The sequence below is a fragment of the Helianthus annuus genome, chromosome 12, assembly GCF_002127325.2.
Source record: "Helianthus annuus cultivar XRQ/B chromosome 12, HanXRQr2.0-SUNRISE, whole genome shotgun sequence".
Classification (NCBI taxonomy): domain Eukaryota; kingdom Viridiplantae; phylum Streptophyta; class Magnoliopsida; order Asterales; family Asteraceae; genus Helianthus; species Helianthus annuus.
The window spans coordinates 77,912,497-77,936,255 of NC_035444.2; the positions used below are offsets into that span (position 1 = coordinate 77,912,497).

General features: G+C 40.2%; 1 non-coding gene across 1 annotated transcript; it reads right to left on the reverse strand.

Annotated features, from left to right (window-relative positions):
- Nucleotides 1-2,825: 2,825 nt before the first annotated feature.
- LOC118485364 lies at nucleotides 2,826-2,932 on the reverse strand. Its single transcript, XR_004875664.1, has one exon. It is a non-coding gene; the product is annotated as a small nucleolar RNA R71 (small nucleolar RNA).
- Nucleotides 2,933-23,759: the final 20,827 nt, after the last annotated feature.

A 23,759-nucleotide genomic window follows, 5' to 3' on the forward strand; every position in this document is an offset into this window, starting at 1 on the left:
ATCGTGTTCTATAAATTTAAAACTTGGCTAAAAAGTGTAAAAGGGCTTAAAAATATACACCTAAAATATATTACACTTCACGCACATCAAGTTTTTGACACCGTTGCCGGGGACACAACGATTTTAAGAAAGCTTAAAATCGACGGCCTAATCAGTTTTTCAAAACTTTTTCAAAACGCGCGCACATTTTTCTGCATTTTAGATTAGTTTGCATTTACAGTAGTCTGAACACGGGCCGTTGATGTGTTTAAAATGCAACATATAAATTACATCAAAAGAGGCATAAAACTAACCCTTTTTAAGTACTAATGTTGGGAAAAGAGTGTTTTTGTCTTCCTTTTGTATTTTCAGGATGAAATGAGCTCAAATTCACAAAAGAAGCAAAAAGACAGCTAATTCTAACAAAAATACAAGAAAAGGAACAAAACTGGATTGCCCGAACCCTCAACGGCATCCTCCCAAGCAGAGAAGAGAAGTCAGAAGACTGAACACACCCCGTGGTCAGCCAGCACGGGGCCGTGCCCAAGAAGCAGCATAAAAGACAAACCTATAGAAGCTTCTATTGCCCACCACGGGGCCGTGTCCAGTGAGCACGGGGGCGTGGCGAAAGTACAGCAGGCGCATTAATAGTAATTGCGAATTACAATTAATGAAGAGAGAGAGTGTCAGACGGGCACGAGGGCGTGTCCAGCGGACACGGGGCCGTGCCCAGCCTTCTGTTCAGCCTATAAATAGGAGTGCTTGGTTTCATTTCAACTCATCCCTTGGCACACCACCTCTCTCACACTTCATCCACCACCCACCACCACCATAACACCATCATCCACCACCATCATCCATTGTCCATCATAGAGTGTGTGAGTCGTCTCGGGATCCAAGATTGATCGTAAGAGTTCTTGACAATCAAGGCCATGTTTGCCTAAGTCTCTTACATCACTTGGTGAAGACAAGTGTTTAGTATAATACTTTTTATTTTTAATCTTTTGCACTTTTTATTTGGTTTTGTATTAATGACTTTAATAACTAGTTGCTTATGTTGAAGGTGATCTTTCCTTATCATTTGTCCGTGATGTCTTGGCATTATTTTACTGTCTATATAAAATAAAAGATTTTCACCATTCATATCTCCACGGTCTATATGGAGGTATGTTGACTACCTGGTCGGGGGTTAAGGGAATGGTTTGGTAAGGGTCTTGCCCTTGTTCAGCGTTTAGAGGTCCTGCAAGGGACCTGGGTCAAATTTAGTAGGATCTCCTTCAATGCCATAGGTATTGGATGGCGGGGATCCAAACTCTTTGACCCCCTCATAAGTTAACTACTATTAATACTATAACCCGACTATTTAGGACTGTATCCCTGCTGACTCAGACTACTTAGCCGAGGGTAACGTCACTGCCAAAAGCGGGGCCTACCACAATTTGCATTAATAACTTAATTCATTATCTTCCAATAATCCAACCCTTTAGGATTGTATCCTTGCTGACTCAAACTACTGGGTTGAGGGTAACGTCGCCTTCAAAAGAGGGGCCTACTACAATAACTAAGATAATCTCTTAAACAAGTGCAAAAGTGCGAAAATAATCAAAGGTTATACTAATACACGAGTCGGATCCAAGTGATTCATCTTGTCTATCTGTCTTTATTTTATTTTTATTTTTCAGCATTTAGTTAGTTTTTATTTTCTTAGTTTAAAAACCTTTTCTAACTTTTTGATTTGATTAGACGTTGAGGATAAACCGGTACTAAAAGCTCTTGTGTCCTTGGACGACCTCGGTATCTTACCAACACTATACTACGTCCACGATGGGTGCACTTGCCCATATGTGTGTTTAGTGTTAGTAAATATCGTGTTTTATAAATTTAAAACTTGGCTAAAAGTGTAAAAAGGGCTTAAAATATACATCAAAAATATACTACACTTCACACGCATCAAGTTTTTGGCGCCGTTGCCGGGGACAGAAGGATTTTAAGAAAATTAGGAATCAACGGCCTAATCATATTTTTATTTTTCTTTTTATCTTTTTAGGATTTTCTTAGTTTTTCAGCTTCTGCAGAGCTCAGCACGGGCCGTGCCTGGTCGGACACGGGCCGTGCCCAGCATCGTTACTGGCAGTTTTTAGTTTTCCAAGTTACAGAAGGCTGACCACGGGGCCGCGTCGGTGCAACACGGGGTCGTGTCCAACTTTCCAATAACTGGGATCTAGAAAACAATCACTGTAACTCCGACCACGGGCCGTGTTCGCTGAGCACGGGGCCGGGGTGAACCTTCTGACCAGCACTCTTTTCTGTTTTTATTGCAGGACTTGGATCCAAGACGCCATCCTACATAGTGTATGAGCTCCAGTTCTAATAAGGACATAAAAGAACCTCTAGAAGAACCCAAACGCTTTCTCAGAAAAAGATTAAAAGCTAAAAACCAAGAGAAAGTTTCGGGTGATCCACCTCCAATGGCGGACCAGCGTACCCTCATGGATTATCTACGACCCACCGTAGGTAACCTAGGCGCCGCTATCAATGCACCGAATGTTGAAGCCAATAACTTCGAACTTCGGCCGCATTTGATACAGATGCTCCAAAACTCCGCAACCTTCCATGGGCTTGCGGACGAGGATCCCCATCTACATATTACTAATTTCTTAGAAATATGTGATACCTTTCGGATCAATGGAGCATTAAATGACGCCATCCGCCTCCGAATGTTTCCTTTTTCACTAAAAGACCGAGCAAAAGCTTGGCTCAACGCCCTCCCAGCTGGATCGGTAAACACCTGGGATGAACTAGCCCAAAAATTTTTATATAAGTATTTCCCTCCCTCTAAAACGGCTAAATTAATGACTGAAATTAATACATATTCACAAGAGGACGGGGAATCCTTATATGAAACTTGGGAAAGATTCAAGGAGCTATTACGCAAGTGTCCACATCATGGCCTTGCCATATGGCAACAAGTATCCACTTTCTATAATGGACTGTTGCCACACACAAGGCAGACACTTGATTCTAGCTCCGGGGGACTTTTAGGTAATCGCCGCCCACATGAAATATATAACCAAATTGAGGAAATTGCTCAAACCAATTTTCAAAGGCACACCCCCCGAGGCAATAAATCTATTGCCCCGGGCGCCCATAAGGTTGATGAAAGCACTTCTTTACAAGCCCAAATCGAGGCCCTTTCTTCAAAAATAAAAAAATTGGAAATGACAAAAACAGTCTCGGTTATGGCTTGTGAAGGGTGTGGTGGGCCACATGAAAATTGGAGTTGTATGAAAGAAACGGACGATTAACAAGAATCAGTAAGCTACTTTGATAATAGACCTAGGCCGTTGGGTCCTCCAACGGGCACTTACAACCAAGGATGGCGAAACCACCCAAACCTTGGTTGGAGAGAACCTGGCAATAGTAGTAACCAACAAACCCAACGAACAAACTTTCAACAACCAAGAAATGAGTCACAAAATTTCACTCAACAACAAGGTGGACGAGAAAGGCTTGAAGATACTATATCTCGCCTCATCTCCGACACTGAAAAGAAAAACTCGGAAAGGTTTCTACAATTAGAATCAAATTTTAGAAATCAACAAGCTAGTATACAAAACATAGAAAAACAACTAAACCAACTAGCTAAAAATTTTTCTGAGAGGCCACAAGGTGCATTACCAAGTAATACCTAAACAAACCCAAAAGCACAAGTTCATCTCATCACGCTACGAAACCGCACCGTGGGGACTGCAGAAGCGCCAACGCCAACAGAAGAAACGGTACCTCCGCCTCTGCAGGAGAAGAACTCCCCTCCATCACCAGAGCCTATCAAGGCTCCTCGAGTTCCGTACCCCGGTAGGCTAATTCGTCAAAAGACCAATGAGCAATTCGCAAAATTCGAGAGCCTATTAAAACAATTGCATGTCAATATTCCTTTTATTGATGTCCTAACCCAAATGCCCAAATACTCTAAGTTCATGAGGGACTTCCTTACTCATAAAAAGAAAATTGAAACTTTGCAAGTAGTTAACTTAGGCGAAGAATGCTCTGCCCTCGTACTCAACAAACTTCCCCAAAAGAAAATCGATCCCGGAAGCTTCTCGATTCCCTGCTCAATCGGGGAGTCCCCCGTTCGTAATGCACTAGCCGACCTTGGGGCTAGCATTAACCTCATGCCCTCATCAATTTTTAAAAGACTCGGCCTAGGAACAACAAGTCCTACGAAAATGAGCATACAACTTGCTGATCGTTCCGTCAAATTCCCGCAAGGTGTCATCGAAAATGTCTTGGTAAAGGTAAGCAAATTCGTCTATCCAGCCGACTTTGTCATACTCGATATGGAGGAAGACACCGAGGTCCCCCTCGTACTAGGGAGACCATTTATTGCCACCGCACAAGCGGTGGTAGATATGAATAACGGAACCCTCACCTTGAGGTACGGGGATGATGAGGTAAAATTCGGAGTTGGGAAGAGAATAGAAGACGACGACCCGGTCAACTACATGAAGGTTATTGATTCAAGTTTGGATGCTGCTCTCCGACGGTGTAACATGGGACGCCAAGCATCCCACTCAGAAAATATATAACCTCACATTGGGTATAGCCAAGGACCCTTATAAACGTGGCGCACCACGGAGGCATTCCGCAGAACTATCCTTAGTTTAGTTTAATCTTTTAGTTTTAATTTGCAGGAATAAAACACACTCATGGTGGTAAAGGATGACAAAGGGAACGAGAGAAATGGCCCCACGCACAAGAACAAGGCAACCCGACACAAATTTCTCCATTACAAAAGGCTCAACACGGGCCGTGTCCAACCAACACGGCCCCGTGCTGAACCCCCTGCAGAAAAATGCCCAGTTCAGGTAACTGGACACGGGCCGTGTTCACCAGACACGCCCCCGTGTCCAGGCTTCTGTCTCATTTCTTTAATTTTTGTTACTGGCACCTGAACATGGAGGCATTAGGACTAACCATTTTTCTTTCTAAACCATTATTTTTCAATTTTTTTCACTTAAAAATCCCCCTAGTTAACCCCTTTGAGCCTAAACCTTTCATTTCTTTACCCTAAAACCCTTTTTACCCACCAAAAACCCTTTTTATTTTCACCCTTTATTTTAGTAACAAGCTCGGTTTTTCGTGTGACTAAAAAAAAATGATGAAGTTAGAAATAAACAAACAAAGCTATTAAAAACAAAAGCTTGTTTGGAGAAATACTTCAAAATAAAAGTCACTAAAAACAAAGTGTTTTACGAAAACCGACGTTTTTTACGATTTTCGCCCTTTTACTAACCACTAACCCAACCAGTCACCTTTAGCCCAAGCCTAACACCTCACCCAAAAAGTCCTCTTGATATTTACAAAGGTATAAAGTTAAAAAGGAGGAGGATTGATTGCTTGGCAAGCTTATGGTAGGAATAAGTTCCATGCCGCTCTCGAGTGACTCACTAAAAATACACCTTCGGCCGAGTGTTGAGTGATTTCTCCCGTGAGGTATGTGAACTTGTATATAAATGAAATTTTAAAAAAGGCATGCTATGCCCAAATAAGTAATTTCTCTTATGAAACGTTCTAAATAAATCATAACGAATAGGAACGTAAATAGATAAAAATAAAACCCAAAAAGATCTTGGATTCCCGACACTCTATGACAAACCAAAAACCTTCTCTTCTACCCATTCTATTTGGGAGTGTAAGCCACATATTTAAAGAGTTTTGCTTGAGGACAAGCAAAAATTCAAGTGTGGGGGTATTTGATGTGTGTAAAATGCAACATATAAATTACATCAAAAGAGGCATAAAACTAACCCTTTTTAAGTACTAATGTTGGAAAAAGAGTGTTTTTGTCTTCCTTTTGTATTTTCAGGATGAAATGAGCTCAAATTCACAAAAGAAGCAAAAAGACAGCTAATTCTAACAAAAATACAAGAAAAGGAACAAAAGTGGATTGCCCGAACCCTCAACGGCATCCTCCCAAGCAGAGAAGAGAAGTCACAAGACTGAACACGCCCCGTGCTCAGCCAGCACGGGGCCGTGCCCAAGAAGCAGCATAAAAGACAAACCTATAGAAGCTTCTATTGCCCACCACGGGGCCGTGTCCAGTGAGCACGGGGGCGTGGTGAAAGTACAGCAGGCGCATTAATTGTAATTGCGAACTACAATTAATGAAGAGAGAGTGTCAGACGGGCACGGGGGCGTGTCCAGCGGACACGGGGCCGTGCCCAGCCTTCTGTTCAGCCTATAAATAGGAGTGCTTGGTTTCATTTCAACTGATCCCTTGGCACACCACCTCTCTCACACTTCATCCACCACCCACAACCACCATAACACCATCATCCACCACCATCATCCATTGTCCATCATAGAGTGTGTGAGTTGTCTCGGGATCCAAGATTGATCGTAAGAGTTCTTGACAATCAAGGCCATGTTTGCCTAAGTCTCTTACATCACTTGGTGAAGACAAGTGTTTAGTATAATACTTTTTATTTTTAATCTTTTGCACTTTTTATTTGGTTTTGTATTAATGACTTTAATAACTAGTTGCTTATGTTGAAGGTGATCTTTCCTTATCATTTGTCCGTGGTGTCTTGGCATTATTTTACTTTCTATATAAAATAAAAGATTTTCACCATTCATATCTCCACGGTCTATATGGAGGTATGTTGACTACCTGGTCGGGGGTTAAGGGAATGGTTTGGTAAGGGTCTTGCCCTTGTTCAGCGTTTAGAGGTCCTGCAAGGGACCTGGGTCAAATTTAGTAGGATCTCCTTCAATGCCCATAGGTATTGGATGGCGGGGATCCAAACTCTTTGACCCCCTCATAAGTTAACTACTATTAATACTATAACACGGCTATTTAGGACTGTATCCCTGCTGAATCAGACTACTTAGCCGAGGGTAACGTCACCGCCAAAAGCGGGGCCTACCACAATTTGCATTAATAACTTAATTCATTATCTTCCAATAATCCAACCCTTTAGGATTGTATCCTTGCTGACTCAAACTACTGGGTTGAGGGTAACGTCGCCTTCAAAAGAGGGGCCTACTACAATAACTAAGATAATCTCTTAAACAAGTGCAAAAGTGCGAAAATAATCAAAGGTTATACTAATACATGAGTCGGATCCAAGTGATTCATCTTCTCTATCTGTCTTTGTTTTATTTTTATTTTTCAGCATTTAGTTAGTTTTTATTTTCTTAGTTTAAAAACCTTTTCTAACTTTTTGATTTGATTAGACGTTGAGGATAAACGGGTACTAAAAGCTCTTGTGTCCTTGGACGACCTCGGTATCTTACCAACACTATACTACGTCCACGATGGGTGCACTTGCCCATATGTGTGTTTAGTGTTAGTACACATCGTGTTTTATAAATTTAAAACTTGGCTAAAAGTGTAAAAAGGGCTTAAAATATACATCAAAAATATACTACACTTCACACGCATCAAGTTTTTGGCGCCGTTGCCGGGGATACAGAGTCTGCATATTTTTTCACTGAACACGGGGCCATGCTGCATATTTTTTTATCAAACACCCAGATACAGAGTCTGAACACGGGGTCGTGCTCACTGAACACGCCCCCATGCTCAACAAAACCAGTAACTTTAATTAAAAAGCCCAGATACAGATCCTGAACACGGGCCGTGTCCACTGAACACGGGGCCGTGTCCAGCCTTTGTTTCTGTCTTTATTTTTGTTTTCTGGTCCCGAGACTCTGTTGTGGTCTGTTGAGTGATTCTTATGGATCAACACTCAGGAGGCTACAACTACACCTATGAGGAGGATGATTATAGGAAGACTATTGCACTAATTGTGGTAGCCAGCACTCGGTACAATATTGTAACTTGTTTTAACCATCCACTTCATACACCTACTATGAGGAGCCCAGGTACGAACCATCAACTTCATACACATCCTATGAAGACCAAAGGTATGAACCTTCTCCCTCATACTCATATTTTGATGAACCAAAGTATGAGCCTTCATACTCATATTTTGAGGAACCAAGATATGAGTCACCACCTTCATATACTTATTATGAGGAACCATGACATGAACAACCCACCTCATATGAGTATTATGAAGAACAAAATTACGACCCTTATCCATCATATGCTTACAATGAGGAACAATGGTGTGAACCATCTACTTCATATGAGTACTATGAGGAACCAAGGATCGAACATCCGAATTCAAGCTTTGAAAATCCCGATCCTTACTCTATGACCGAAGTGACCAATAGGATATTAGAACACCTTAAAATTATCGAGCGCTACATAAAAGAATCTCGTGCAAGGGAAGAGGAGTCCCGCGTGTAACAACTCTCACTAAAATTAATACTTAGGATAATAATTTTCTATTAAAGAAATCCTAATTGAGACACCCAAGTGATTCTGCATAAACCCTAAAATTTCCAGAACAATTGGAATCAGGATCAGGGCCCAAAAAACTCAGGGGGGTAAAACCCTAGTGACGATTATCCATAAATCTCGTTGTCAAATTTTAAAAATTAAAAACTGTCAACTCAGCATAGCTAGTCCCGAACCTGGCAACCCTATAAATAGACTGCATCCCTTACGGACCGTAAGGGATATGGCTTACGGTCCGTAAGCATGTCCCAAAAATTACTATAAATAGCAGACATTGGCACTTGCTTTCTATCTTTGAAACGACGTAGAAATTCCTTGTGTACGTCGAGTTATAGCAACAATAGTCCACACCACACACTAATTCACGAAGTGCTGCCGCAATCAGGGTACTAACTCAATCGCTATTACGACTCAACGTCCGATCGATTATAACTATCCAACGATTGTTTGAGTGCTGCTCAAATTGAGCTTATACTTTGATTATTCGTCGTGATTTCGACTTGAATATTTGAGTGCTGTTCGAATTCGGACTATGCTCTGTTATTCGTCGTGAATCCGTTGAATTATTCAGTATTGCACCGTATTAATCATTGTGAGGGTTTAATCTCGTGAATTGTCGTAACTGCTGTATTAGTTACTAACCTCTGTGTGTGTGCATTATGTTAAATTAGGTTAATCGAGGCTAATCAGTAGGCTTATACTCTGCTCGTAAAATCCACAATGTGAGTCATTCTCTTTTTATCAATTGTTTTACAAAACTCCAAAACTATTTTTAAAGTTATAATTACAGGGATTAAGTCTATGTAATCGCCAAATTACAGCCGGTATGTGGGGTTTTGTATACATTACTTGTTTCCCGTCACACTTGGACAAACGGGTGGCCAAGGGGTTATCTGACCACAGTCACAGACACCATTGGACAAATGGGCTAGCCAATGGATGGTTGATGTGTGTAAAATGCAACATATAAATTACATCAAAAGAGGCATAAAACTAACCCTTTTTAAGTACTAATGTTGGAAAAAGAGTGTTTTTGTCTTCCTTTTGTATTTTCAGGATGAAATGAGCTCAAATTCACAAAAGAAGCAAAAAGACAGCTAATTCTAACAATTATACAAGAAAAGGAACAAAAGTGGATTGCCCGAACCCTCAACGGCATCCTCCCATGCAGAGAAGAGAAGTCAAAAGACTGAACACGCCGCGTGCTCAGCCAGCACGGGGCCGTGCCCAAGAAGCAGCATAAAAGACAAACCTATAGAAGCTTCTATTGCCCACCACGGGGCCGTGTCCAGTGAGCACAGGGGCGTGGAGAAAGTACAGCAGGCGCATTAATTGTAATTGCGAATTACAATTAATGAAGAGAGAGGGTGTCAGACGGGCACGGGGGCGTGTCCAGCGGACACGGGGCCGTGCCCAGCCTTCTGTTCAGCCTATAAATAGGAGTGCTTGGTTTCATTTCAACTCATCCCTTGGCACACCACCTCTCTCACACTTCATCCACCACCCACCACCACCATAACACCATCATCCACCACCATCATCCATTGTCCATCATAGAGTGTGTGAGTCGTCTCGGGATCCAAGATTGATCGTAAGAGTTCTTGATAATCAAGGCCATGTTTGCCTAAGTCTCTTACATCACTTGGTGAAGACAAGTGTTTAGTATAATACTTTTTATTTTTAATCTTTTGCACTTTTTATTTGGTTTTGTATTAATGACTTTAATAACTAGTTGGTTATGTTGAAGGTGATCTTTCCTTATCATTTGTCCGTGGTGTCTTAGCATTATTTTACTATTTATATAAAATAAAATATTTTCACCATTCATATCTCCACGGTCTATATGGAGGTATGTTGGCTACCTGGTCGGGGGTTAAGGGAATGGTTTGGTAAGGGTCTTGCCATTGTTCAGCGTTTAGAGGTCCTGCAAGGGACCTGGGTCAAATTTAGTAGGATCTCCTTCAATGCCCATAGGTATTGGATGGCGGGATCCAAACTCTTTGACCCCCTCATAAGTTAACTACTATTAATACTATAACCCGGCTATTTAGGACTGTATCCCTGCTGACTCAGACTACTTAGCCGAGGGTAACGTCACCGCCAAAAGCGGGGCCTACCACAATTTGCATTAATAACTTAATTCATTATCTTCCAATAATCCAACCCTTTAGGATTGTATCTTTGCTGACTCAAACTACTGGGTTGAGGGTAACGTCGCCTTCAAAAGAGGGGCCTACTACAATAACTAAGATAATCTCTTAAACAAGTGCAAAAGTGCGAAAATAATCAAAGGTTATACTAATACACGAGTCGGATCCAAGTGATTCATCTTGTCTATCTGTCTTTATTTTATTTTTATTTTTCAGCATTTAGTTAGTTTTTATTTTCTTAGTTTAAAAACCTTTTCTAACTTTTTGATTTGATTAGACGTTGAGGATAAACCGGTACTAAAAGCTCTTGTGTCCTTGGACGACCTCGGTATCTTACCAACACTATACTACGTCCACGATGGGTGCACTTGCCCATATGTGTGTTTAGTGTTAGTAAATATCGTGTTTTATAAATTTAAAACTTGCCTAAAAGTGTAAAAAGGGCTTAAAATATACATCAAAAATATACTACACTTCACACGCATCAAGTTTTTGGCGCCGTTGCCGGGGACACTTGGATTTTAAGAAAGTTAGGAATCAACGGCCTAATCATATTTTTATTTTTCTTTTTAATTTTTTAGGATTTTCTTAGTTTTTCAGCTTCTGCAGAGCTTAGCACGGGGCGTGCTCGCTGAACACGCCCCCGTGCTCAATCATTGGAACTGGCAATCCTGTTTTTAAGTCAGATAGTAAGCTGAACACGGGGCCGTGCTCACTCAACACGCCCCCGTGCCCAAAGATTCTCTTGCTGAAAACAGAACCGTTAGATCCCGGCGGTTGGTAATTTCTGACAAAAACATGAGTGATAGTAATTCTTTTTACTTTCGGCACTCTTATGGTACGTGGTGTCGATTATGTGGAGGCGAACATGAAGAATTAAAATGTTACTTTCTAAATTATAGGCCCCACTATATAGACCCACCAATTCCTTGTAACCTTAAGAGGGGCGAAAGTAAAAATAAGCACTATCTCTCCCTCGAATGCGCCCAACCAAATATTCTAGGGGAAATGCTCCTTGACGAGTTATTTCAACTAGAAGAGCTAATTCTAAATTGGTCAAAAGAGCTTAGGAAGGATTTTATTGATCCGCCCCAAGACGATGATCATGAAGAAAAGTTGGAACCGCATTCCGACAGCCTCGTTGCTCCCGAAAATACCTTCATACCTAGAAAAGACTTGGACGATAGTCGTCCCTGTGCCGATTGTGCCGTGAAGGACTCTCCATCGACTTCGTTCGATGCATACATAGACCTGAGCGATTCGGCATACACCCTCTTTAACGAGAGCCCGGAAAAGGGTTGGACTTGTCCACCTAGAATGAAAATAGGAATTACCCTCAGCGACAACCTCTTGCGTTCTCGCCTTAGTCTAGGACAATTAAGGTATCTTAGGCACTTTGGGGTTGTTCCATCCAGTAAGGAACCACCCGATATCAACAAGATCCTTAGGAACAACAAAACTCCATAAAATAGTCCCTCGACACGGGGCCGTGTCCAGCCATCATGCCCTCGTGTCCACCAAAAGATTCCCTTCTGATCAGAACGTCAGAATACGGACAAATTGTGTCAGAATTTCACCTGCACACGTGGCCGTGTCCAACGAACACGGGGCCGTGTCCAGGTTGCTGTCGTTTTCTATAAATGCAGCCAAGAATTCTGCACATTTGGACCAACTTGGGACAGGGATTTGAAGGAATCTTCTCTCAAGCTATCCTAGGTAAGTCTAAAAGAAGGTTCCAACAACCCATCTTGTCCTTTCCTCTTCTAGCCATTTCCTTCTTCTCCATCTTTCTCCAAGAACTACCATAAAAAGTTTGAATTCTTCAAACTTTGTGGTAGGGATTGATGAGTTTTGTTCAAGGAATCTTGGTAAAAATATGTTATGTAACATTGTTTTAAGTTATAAATGTTTAAAAAGACCCCACAAGTTCATAAAATAACTTAAAATTCCAAGTTTCCTTGCTTCAAAATTCTGCAGAAAGATGAACACGGGGCCGTGCTCAATGAACACGGGGCCGTGTCCAGATATTGTTTCCGCAAATAAACTATTTTTCAGTTTATTTTTCGTAGAATGTCGAGTGAAAACAGCGAAACATCATCTGTGCATTCATCAAACAGCCGAAGAGGAAGGAGACCCTCCGTTGAAGCTACGTTTGTGCACTATGTGATAGCATTAAGGGAGGCTCTCGACGAAATGACCTCAGTAGAGGAGGTCCTAATCGACCGTATTAATGATCTTACGGTGGGACTCGAAAGCAGCTTCCAAGAAATCAACCTCTTGCACCAGAGGTTAAATATTCTTGTGGCACCCCCGATGGAACCAGTCCCCAGGATTGGAACTTGGCACTCGGGATTAACAACCCTACCGGGTGGAAGACTTTCCGGCGGAACCTCCCGTGGAACACCAACAAGAGATCCCGGTGGAAATCGAAACTCCTCAAACTAATGCCAATGAGCCCTCTTTTCTCCTTCCAAGGGAGGTGGAGGAGTGGCTCGCCGACATGTGAGGAAAAGCCACACCAGGAAGAAGGAGTTTTAAAAGCCTTGTCTAACCAAGATTAGTAGCTTCTTGGAAATTTTGCTAATTAAAATAAAGTAAAAGGCTAGAACTCCATGGTTTAATATTTATGTGTTTTCATATTAGTTTAATGTAAGAACTCTCTATGGTTGCAATAAAATGATGGTTTTTAAAGTTTGATGGTTCATAATAAAACACACTCATGGTGGTAAAGGATGACAAAGGGAACGAGAGAAATGGCCCCACGCACAAGAACAAGGCAACCCGACACAAATTTCTCCATTACAGAAGGCTCAACACGGGCCGTGTCCAACCAACACGGCCCCATGCTGAACCCCCTGCAGAAAAATGCCCAGTTCAGGTAACTGGACACGGGCCGTGTTCACCAGACACGCCCTCGTGTCCAGGCTTCTGTCTCATTTCTTTAATTTTTGTTACTGGCACCTGAACACGGGGCCGTGTCCAGACTGCCAATAACATAAATCTTTGCTTTTTAACACCACATTACACATCCAATCAATCTAAAAATTTATTTTTGGACACATTGATGACAATGTGTAATTTAAGTGTTGGGGGGAAGCTAAAACCTTGAAATTTTGCAAGTCCTAACAACAAGCCTTACACAAAACTCTATTGGAACCGCTAAACACCCCAATTTTTTTCAAAAAATTTTCATTTTTTTCACTTGTCTAAAGTTTAAGTTAGGAATCCTAAGATTAATAAGGTTATATTTTTACAATTTTAGAACCGAGAGCGTCGTGATAACAAGAACCAACATAAGAAAATTATGAAACGGCATGACAAGCTTAGTTAAAATTTGATTATATATGCTCGATCACATAAAAACCCATTCCCACAAAAGTGAGTTTTGAGCCTTTATTGAGCATACAAATTTACATCTTTAGACTAAATGCTCATTTTTCGTTTCTTGTGTGAATAGCCGCTTGGTTCTTACAACTCTAGAACTTGCCACGACGATTCATTCCCGGTCCTTACCAACTTAAACCCAAGTAAGTAAATGATGGAGGCATTAGGACTAACCATTTTTCTTTCCACACCATTATTTTTCAATTTTTTTTACCACCTACCCAAAACCCCCCTAGTTAACCCCTTTGAGCCTAAACCTTTCATTTCTTTACCCTAAAACCCTTTTTACCCACCAAAAACCCTTTTTATTTTCACCCTTTATTTTAGTAACAAGCTCGGTTTTTCGTGTGACTAAAAAAAAATGATGAAGTTAGAAATAAACAAACAAAGCTATTAAAAACAAAAGCTTGTTTGGAGAAATACTTCAAAATAAAAGTCACTAAAAACAAAGTGTTTTACGAAAACCGACGTTTTTTACGCTTTTCGCCCTTTTACTAACCACTAACCCAACCAGTCACCTTTAGCCCAAGCCTAACCCCTCACCCAAAAAGTCCTCTTGATATTTACAAAGGTATAAAGTTAAAAAGGAGGAGGATTGATTGCTTGGCAAGCTTATGGTAGGAATAAGTTCCATGCCGCTCTCGAGTGACTCACTAAAAATACACCTTCGGCCGAGTGTTGAGTGATTTCTCCCGCGAGGTATGTGAACTTGTATATAAATGAAATTTTAAAAAAGGCATGCTATGCCCAAATAAGTAACTTCTCTTATGAAACGTTCTAAATAAATCATAACGAATAGGAACGTAAATAGATAAAAATAAAACCCAAAAAGATCTTGGATTCCCGACACTCTATGACAAACCAAAAACCTTCTCTTCTACCCATTCCATTTGGGAGTGTAAGCCACATATTTAAAGAGTTTTGCTTGAGGACAAGCAAAAATTCAAGTGTGGGGGTATTTGATGTGTGTAAAATGCAACATATAAATTACATCAAAAGAAGCATAAAACTAACCCTTTTTAAGTACTAATGTTGGAAAAAGAGTGTTTTTGTCTTCCTTTTGTATTTTCAGGATGAAATGAGCTCAAATTCACAAAAGTGGATTGCCCGAACCCTCAACGGCATCCTCCCAAGCAGAGAAGAGAAGTCACAAGACTGAACACGCCCCGTGCTCAGCCAGCACGGGGTCGTGCCCAAGAAGCAGCATAAAAGACAAACCTATAGAAGCTTCTATTGCCCACCACGGGGCCGTGTCCAGTGAGCACGGGGGCGTGGCGAAAGTAAAGCAGGCGCATTAATTGTAATTGCGAATTACAACTAATGAAGGGAGAGAGTGTCAGACGGGCACGGGGGCGTGTCCAGCGGACACGGGGCCGTGCCCAGCCTTCTGTTCAGCCTATAAATAGGAGTGCTTGGTTTCATTTCAACTCATCCCTTGGCACACCACCTCTCTCACACTTCATCCACCACCCACCACCACCATAACACCATCATCCACCACCATCATCCATTGTCCATCATAGAGTGTGTGAGTCGTCTCGAGATCCAAGATTGATCGTAAGAGTTCTTGACAATCAAGGCCATGTTTGCCTAAGTCTCTTACATCACTTGGTGAAGACAAGTGTTTAGTACAATACTTTTTATTTTTAATCTTTTGCACTTTTTATTTGGTTTTGTATTAATGACTTTAATAACTAGTTGCTTATGTTGAAGGTGATCTTTCCTTATCATTTGTCCGTGGTGTCTTGGCATTATTTTACTGTCTATATAAAATAAAAGATTTTCACCATTCATATCTCCACAGTCTATATGGAGGTATGTTGGCTACCTGGTCGGGGGTTAAGGGAATGGTTTGGTAAGGGTCTTGCCCTTGTTCAGCGTTTAGAGGTCCTGCAAGGGACCTGGGTCAAATTTAGTAGGATCTCCTTCAATGCCCATAGGTATTGGATGGCGTGGATCCAAACTCTTTGACCCCCTCATAAGTTAACTACTATTAATACTATAACCCGACTATTTAGGACTGTATCCCTGCTGACTCAGACTACTTAGCCGAGGGTAACGTCACCGCCAAAAGCGGGGCCTACCACAATTTGCATTAATAACTTAATTCATTATCTTCCAATAATCCAACCCTTTAGGATTGTATCTTTGCTGACTCAAACTACTGGGTTGAGGGTAACGTCGCCTTCAAAAGAGGGGCCTACTACAATAACTAAGATAATCTCTTAAATAAGTGCAAAAGTGCGAAAATAATTAAAGGTTATACTAATACACGAGTCGGATCCAAGTGATTCATCTTGTCTATCTGTCTTTATTTTATTTTTATTTTTCAGCATTTAGTTAGTTTTTATTTTCTTAGTTTAAAACCTTTTCTAACTTTTTGATTTGATTAGACGTTGAGGATAAACCGGTACTAAAAGCTCTTGTGTCCTTTGACGACCTCGGTATCTTACCAACACTATACTACGTCCACGATGGATGCACTTGCCCATATGTGTGTTTAGTGTTAGTAAATATCGTGTTTTTTAAATTTAAAACTTGGCTCAAAGTGTAAAAAGGGCTTAAAATATACATAAAAAATATACTACATTTCACACGCATCAATGGTCGAGTGACAAATACTGTGGGTAGTTGGATTGATATCAGAAACATTGTAATCGCTCTTAATACTATGAATTATAACAAATGTGTCGTTTTAGTAAAATGAATGATTCACTCAGTATTTCCCTGCTGACAAAACCTTTTTCAAACATGTTTCAGGTAATCTGTTGTGAGCAAAGAAAAGTGTCGTGGAGCACTACCAGCTTAGAGAAGTGGCTCAATGTAAATAAATAAAGAAACATGTTTTGAGAAATAAAGATTTCCCTGTGAAATCACCTTATTGTAAATTATGGGATTTATCCCTATATTATATAAAACGAGCAGTTTTAATATTAAAAAGATCCTGTTTAAGAAAGCTTCCGCTGTCATTTAAACAGATACCACGGGATTTCCTGCCTCGCGGCTCTAGACCGGGTTAAACCGGGGCCAAGGGCCGTGACAGGAAAAAGGTGGTATTAGAGCCACTGATTTAAGCTTACTATTGATTTTAGCCTATTAAAGTAATTGAAAAATACTTAGGAATTTCAATTACCATTCTGTGAATATGTGTTTTATTAACTGATTTATTTGTTAAGTTACAGTATGGGTAAACAAAGATTATCTGCTATCTACCACAAATTACATACTGCACCCATAGAAAAAGGAACCTCTTCCTCCAAAAACCCAGCAAATATGGAAGAAGGAATTTTTGTCCGTAAAGCAAATTATGAAAATCCTTTTACCCCAGAGAAAAGAAATTCAATTCTTAGGAAGGGTCAGGAGAAAATAAAGAAACCCCAAGCCAAGAAAGTGAGGTTTAATCCGGAAATCCAGGAATTTGTTACTAGTCCACCTTGGGAGGACGAATTAGATGAAAAATGGGCAAATCTTTATATGCTAGCTACCGTAGCAGAAAATGCAAACCTCTAAAATACCAATAGGCCTGATCTAGTAGAAAATTACTACTCCGTAAATAAATAAATCAAATCCTAGTGTGTTCTCTTTCCTGATTATCCTTTGTACAAATTGGTATGCAATAAAACTTCAATGTTTATTTGTTAAACTTTGTTCCAAAGTTTGAACTTAGCATTTTGTGCATTTTGCATATATGCTGCACAGCATGAATGAGATATCGGAAGCATTTCAGAATCTCAACCTCTACCCAGTACCACTTGAAGTCTCTCACTACTTTACTGGTTATATTGCTGACATAGAGGAACCCCTGGAATTCCAAGCTCCACTGCTGGAAAAAGCAAAACCTAAAAAGAGAAGACGATATGTAGGATGGAGGAAAGTGCGCAGGAGAAAACCCACAACTAGGAGACTTCCTAAAATAGAAAATCCCGTGAATAAAGGAAAAGAAATAGAGACCGGAGAGAGTTCCAAACAAGCAGAAATAGAAATAAAGGAAGATACTAAGCAAAAGGGAATAGAGATCGGAGAGAGCTCTAGGCAATCTGAAGAGATCACATTTCAAGACGAAATAGACCGTCTACTGGCAAATTGTGATGTCATAGAACCTATCAACAATAATCTCTACTCTTACCCTGCCACAGCCCAATTCCCAATAAACTTAGAACCAGCTATTCCAAACTCACTAATCCACACACGACCTCTAGGCCAAATGGAAGAATGGTGGACAAATGACTGGCAATTCCAAAATATGATCAATAGTCCTTATACCTTCCTCCCACAGTTTGATTCAGAACCAATCCCCAATCCTCCTATGAGCAACGAAAACTTAGCTGAACTTCGACAGTTCGGTGAAGAGCTAATAGGTACAGGGAATAGGATTCGGGAAATGGGGGAACAAATCTCTTGGAAGTACGACGAGAGGGAGCGTCGCTACTAAAACTGCCAGTTGACTAAAGGATAGTAGGGTGGGAAGTGTGTGTGTATCATAATAGTAATAGTAATAGTTAAATCTAACTCTGTAAAATGGGAAATAAAACATTGTAAGATAAACAGTGTGTAAGGATGCCTATATAATCTATAAAACAAAATAGAAGTCGAGACATCGACAATTTTGGTTATAGATATGTGTTGTAAGGTTTTATGTGTTTATGTGTAATTGCTTTGTTATACCTAACTAGCAATTATTTGACACTAATAATTTACACTTATACTAATTATCAGATGGAAAACGCTAGTAATGAACCAGTTAATGAAGAGAATCAATCTGAGCAAAATCAGGAAAACCAATACATGACTAGACAAGATATTGAAAATATCATCACTCAAGGGATAGCTAATGCTATTCCTGCAATCATGGCTGCTGCTCGGAAACCTGTTGAATCACAACAAATCATTCCTAGTAAACGTACCCAGGAAGACAATTTTAGCCATAGTGTAAACGGAGGTGGCAATCATGATAATGATCCACGACAAACCCCACTTCCTAAGAAAATGAAAACTGCAACGCCTGGTTGCACTTACAAGGAATTTCTTGCTTGCAAACCTGCTGAATTTGCAGGTAACGAATGAGCAATTGCAGTACTGCGTTGGTTAGAGAAAACCGAAGCAGTAATTGCAATAAGTAAATGTGCCGAAGAAGATCAAGTTATGTATGCGTCGAATTTGTTCAAAGAAGGGGCGTTAGAGTGGTGGAACACTGTATTGCAAGCAAAAGGAAGAAGGATGGCCTATGCAATGAACTGGGAAGAATTTAAGAGTCTTGTAGAAAGAAAATTTTGTCCCGAATACGAAAAGAAACAAATGGCCAACAAGTTCCTGAGTCATCGTATGATAGGCGTAGATTGTCGGGGATATACTTCAACATTCTTCGAATATGCGAGAGTGGTACCTACCCTGGCTTCGCCAGAACCGGTACTCATTTCCCGTTATATTTGGGGATTAATCGGAGAAATCCGTAACATTGTTAAAGCTGCGAGACCACGCACTATTGACGATGCTGTGGAGTTAGCTAATACCTTAACCGACGAACTGGTACGCACAAGAGAAGAAGATCGAAAGAAGGAATTGGCTCAGAAGATTACCCAAGGATTTCGTGTGGGTAATACTAAGAAAAGAGGAACAGGGCAATACTCATCACCTCCTTTCTGTAGAAATTGCAAGAAGAAACACTATGGACAATGCAATATAATCTGCAACTTTTGCAAGGCAAGAGGACATCGTGAAGAAGACTGTAGAAGGAAAACAAGAATCTGTTATAACTGCAGAGAAACGGGAGATTTCCAATCTGAATGTCCTAAGTTAGCTAAACCAGCAGACAATAAAGCTAAAACGGCCGACGGAACAACCAAGAAGAATGCCCGAGCATTTCAATTAACCATTCAAGAAGCTGAACTCATCCCAGATGTGATAGCCGGTACGTTCCTAGTTCACGACGTGTTTGCAAAAGTATTATTTGACTCTGGTGCAAACCAAAGTTTTATTAATACTTCATTCTGCCAAGCTCTTAATTTACCATTAACCACCCTTAGGCAAATCTTTATAGTCGAAACCGCAGAAGGGAATTCTGTTAACATAGATAAAGTTTTGCAAGAAGGAAAAATAGAACTATTAGGCCATAAGTTTTCTGCAAATCTGTTACCTATGAAATTAGCCGGATTCGATGTGGTATTAGGAATGGATTGGTTAGTAGCCAACCATGCTCAAATCCTATGTGATAAGAATTCCGTAGAAATTCATACCCCCACAGGAGAGGTGATTTTGATTACAAGAGATAGACCTCGAAAGCCACTGAAATTCATCTCAGTAATGAAATTGGCTAGTTATTCGAGAAAACAAGAAATGGTGTATATGATTTCTGTAATCATTAACACTAAAAGTAAGGAACTTCAGGACATCCCTGTAGTCTCAGAGTACCCAGATGTTTTTCCAGAAGAATTACCTGGGTTCCCACCCGATAGAGAGGTAGAGTTTAGAATTCATTTAATTTCGGGTACTACACCAATAGCTAAAGTACCTTATCGATTAGCACCCACCGAAATGCTAGAATTGAAAAAGCAATTAGACGAATTACTAAGCAAAGGATTTATACAACCTAGTTCATCCCCTTGGGGAGCACCAGTGTTGTTTGTGAAAAAGAAAGATGGATCGATGAGAATGTGTATCGATTATAGAGAATTAAATAAGGTTACAATTAAGAATCGATATCCATTACCTAGGATTGATAATCTTTTTGATCAACTTCAAGGCGCTAGATATTTTTCCAAAATAGACTTAAGATCTGGATATCACCAACTGAAGGTACAAGAGGAGGACATACCTAAAACTGCTTTCAGAACTAGGTATGGTCATTATGAGTTTACAGTCATGCCCTTTGGATTAACGAATGCACCCGCAGCATTCATGGACATGATGAATACGATCTGTAAACCATACTTGGATAAATTTGTGATCGTTTTCATCGACGATATACTTATTTACTCCAAAAGCCAGAAGGAACATTGCGAGCACCTACATGTACTCTTAACTTTGTTAAGAAAAGAAAAGCTCTATGCCAAATTCTCGAAGTGTGAATTTTGGCTGCAAGAAGTGCAATTCTTAGGTCATGTGGTAAATCACGAAGGAATTCATGTAGATCCTGCTAAAATAGAAGCAATTACTAAATGGAAGGTCCCACAAACAGCTATGGAAGTTAGAAGTTTTCTAGGCTTAACTGGATACTACAGAAGATTTATCAAGGATTTCTCTAAGATAGTTGTACCCTTGACTAAGTTGACCTGTAAAGCCGTTAAGTTTGAATGGGGACCTAGACAAGAAGAAGCTTTTAAGATTTTAAAGCACAGATTGACGAATGCTCCAATTTTAGCCTTACCCGAAGGAATAGAAGATTTCGAAGTATATTGTGATGCCTCAAAATTAGGATTTGGATGTGTGTTAATGCAACGCAAGAAGGTAATTGCGTATGCCTCTAGGCAATTGAAAAAGCACGAAGAGAATTATACGACTCATGACTTAGAATTAGGAGCTATAATTTTTGCCCTTAAGATTTGGAGACATTATCTGTACAGAAGTAACTTTACTGTTTATACAGATCATAAAAGCTTAAGGTACATATTTGGGCAAAAAGAGTTAAATATGAGGCAAAGAAGGTGGATGGAAATCCTGAGTGATTACGACTGTGATATTCAATATCACGAAGGAAAGGCAAATGTAGTCGCAGATGCCTTAAGTCGTAAGTATCAGGGGAAGCAAAAGCGAGTCCGTGCTCTTAGATTAAATCTACAAGTAGATTTAATGGAGCAATTGAAGGAAATTCAGGAAACAGCAATCAAGGATAATGCTGAAGGAATGAAAGGTTACATAAAAGAATTAGAACAAGGAAATGACGGAATTTGGAAATTCCACAAGAAACGAATTTGGGTACCTAAGCAAGGAGAATTAAGAAATAAGATTTTAGAAGAATCTCATAAATCTAGGTATACTGTACATTCAGGAAACAATAAGATGTACCAAGATTTAAGAAGCAATTTCTGGTGGATAGGAATGAAAAAGGATATAGCCGAATACGTATCTAAGTGTCTAACCTGTTCACAAGTTAAGGCCGAACACCAGAAACCTTCAGGACTACTACAACAACTAGAAATGCCTGTATGGAAATGGGAACTCATAACAATGGATTTTGTTACTAAGTTACTCAGAACCAGAAAAGGTAATGATGCGATTTGGGTAATTGTGGATCGATTAACCAAATCAGCTCACTTTCTACCAATGAAAGAAACCTTTAGTATGGAAAGGTTGGCCAAGTTGTACGTAGACGAAGTGGTATCCTTACATGGAGTTCCACTCTCCATTGTATCAGATAGGGATAGTCGTTTCACATCCCATTTCTGGACTAGTTTCCAGAAAGCAATGGGAACTCGACTAAATCTGAGTACTGCATATCATCCACAGACAGACGGACAAAGTGAAAGGACGATACAAACTTTGGAAGACATGCTCCGAGCATGTGTGATAGATTTTGGTGGAAATTGGGATAGCCACCTACCTTTAATTGAATTCTCCTATAACAATAGTTATCATTCAAGCATTGAAACTGCTCCATTCGAGGCACTGTATGGACGCAAGTGCAGAACTCCAGTATGTTGGGCAGAAATAGGAGAAAGACAATTATCAGGTCCTGAGATTGTACAAGAAACTACTGACAAGATAACTCAGATCAAGGAAAGACTGAAAACGGCTCGAGATCGTCAGAAGAGCTATGCAGACAATCGTCGCAAATCATTAGAATTTCAAGTCGGAGACAAAGTACTATTGAAAGTTTCTCCTTGGAAAGGAGTAGTACGATTTGGTAAGAAAGGGAAACTGAGTCCAAGGTATGTAGGACCATTTTCAGTAATACAACGAATAGGACCAGTTGCTTATCGTCTACAACTACCAGAAGAACTCGCTGGAGTACATGATGTATTCCATGTATCCAATCTCAAGAAATGTTTATCAGACGAATCCCTGGTAGTACCTCTTCAAGATGTAGAGGTAAATGAAAAATTAAAATTCGTAGAGAAACCACTGCAAATAGAAGACAAGAAAGTCAAGTTTCTCAAACACAAGTGACTAGTGCTAGTCAAAGTCAAATGGAATTCAAAGAGAGGACCAGAATACACTTGGGAGCTGGAATCAGAAATGAAGCGGAAATATCCTCATTTATTCCAGTAAATCTGGAGGACGAGATTTTTCTTAAGGTGGGGAGGATGTAACAACTCTCACTAAAATTAATACTTAGGATAATAATTTTCAATTAAAGAAATCCTAGTTGAGACACCCAAGTGATTCTGCATAAACCCTAAAATTTCCAGAACAATTGGAATCAGGATCAGGGCCCCTAAAACTCAGGGGGGGTAAAACCCTAGTGATGATTATCCATAAATCTCGTTGTCAAATTTTAAAAATTAAAAACTGTCAACTCAGCATAGCTAGTCCCGAACCTGGCTACCCTATAAATAGACTGCATCCCTTACGGACCATAAGGGATATGGCTTACGGTCCGTAAGCATGTCCCAAAAATTACTATAAATAGCAGACATTGGCACTTGCTTTCTGTCTTTGAAACGACGTAGAAATTCCCTGTGTACGTCGAGTTATAGCAACAACAGTCCACACCACACACTAATTCACGAAGTGCTGCCGCAATCAGGGTATTAACTCAATCGCTATTACGACTCAACGTCCGATCGATTATAACTATCCAACGATTGTTTGAGTGCTGCTCAAATTGAGCTTATACTTTGATTATTCGTCGTGATTTCGACTTGAATATTTGAGTGCTGTTCGAATTCGGACTATGCTCTGTTATTCGTCGTGAATCCGTTGAATTATTCAGTATTGCACCG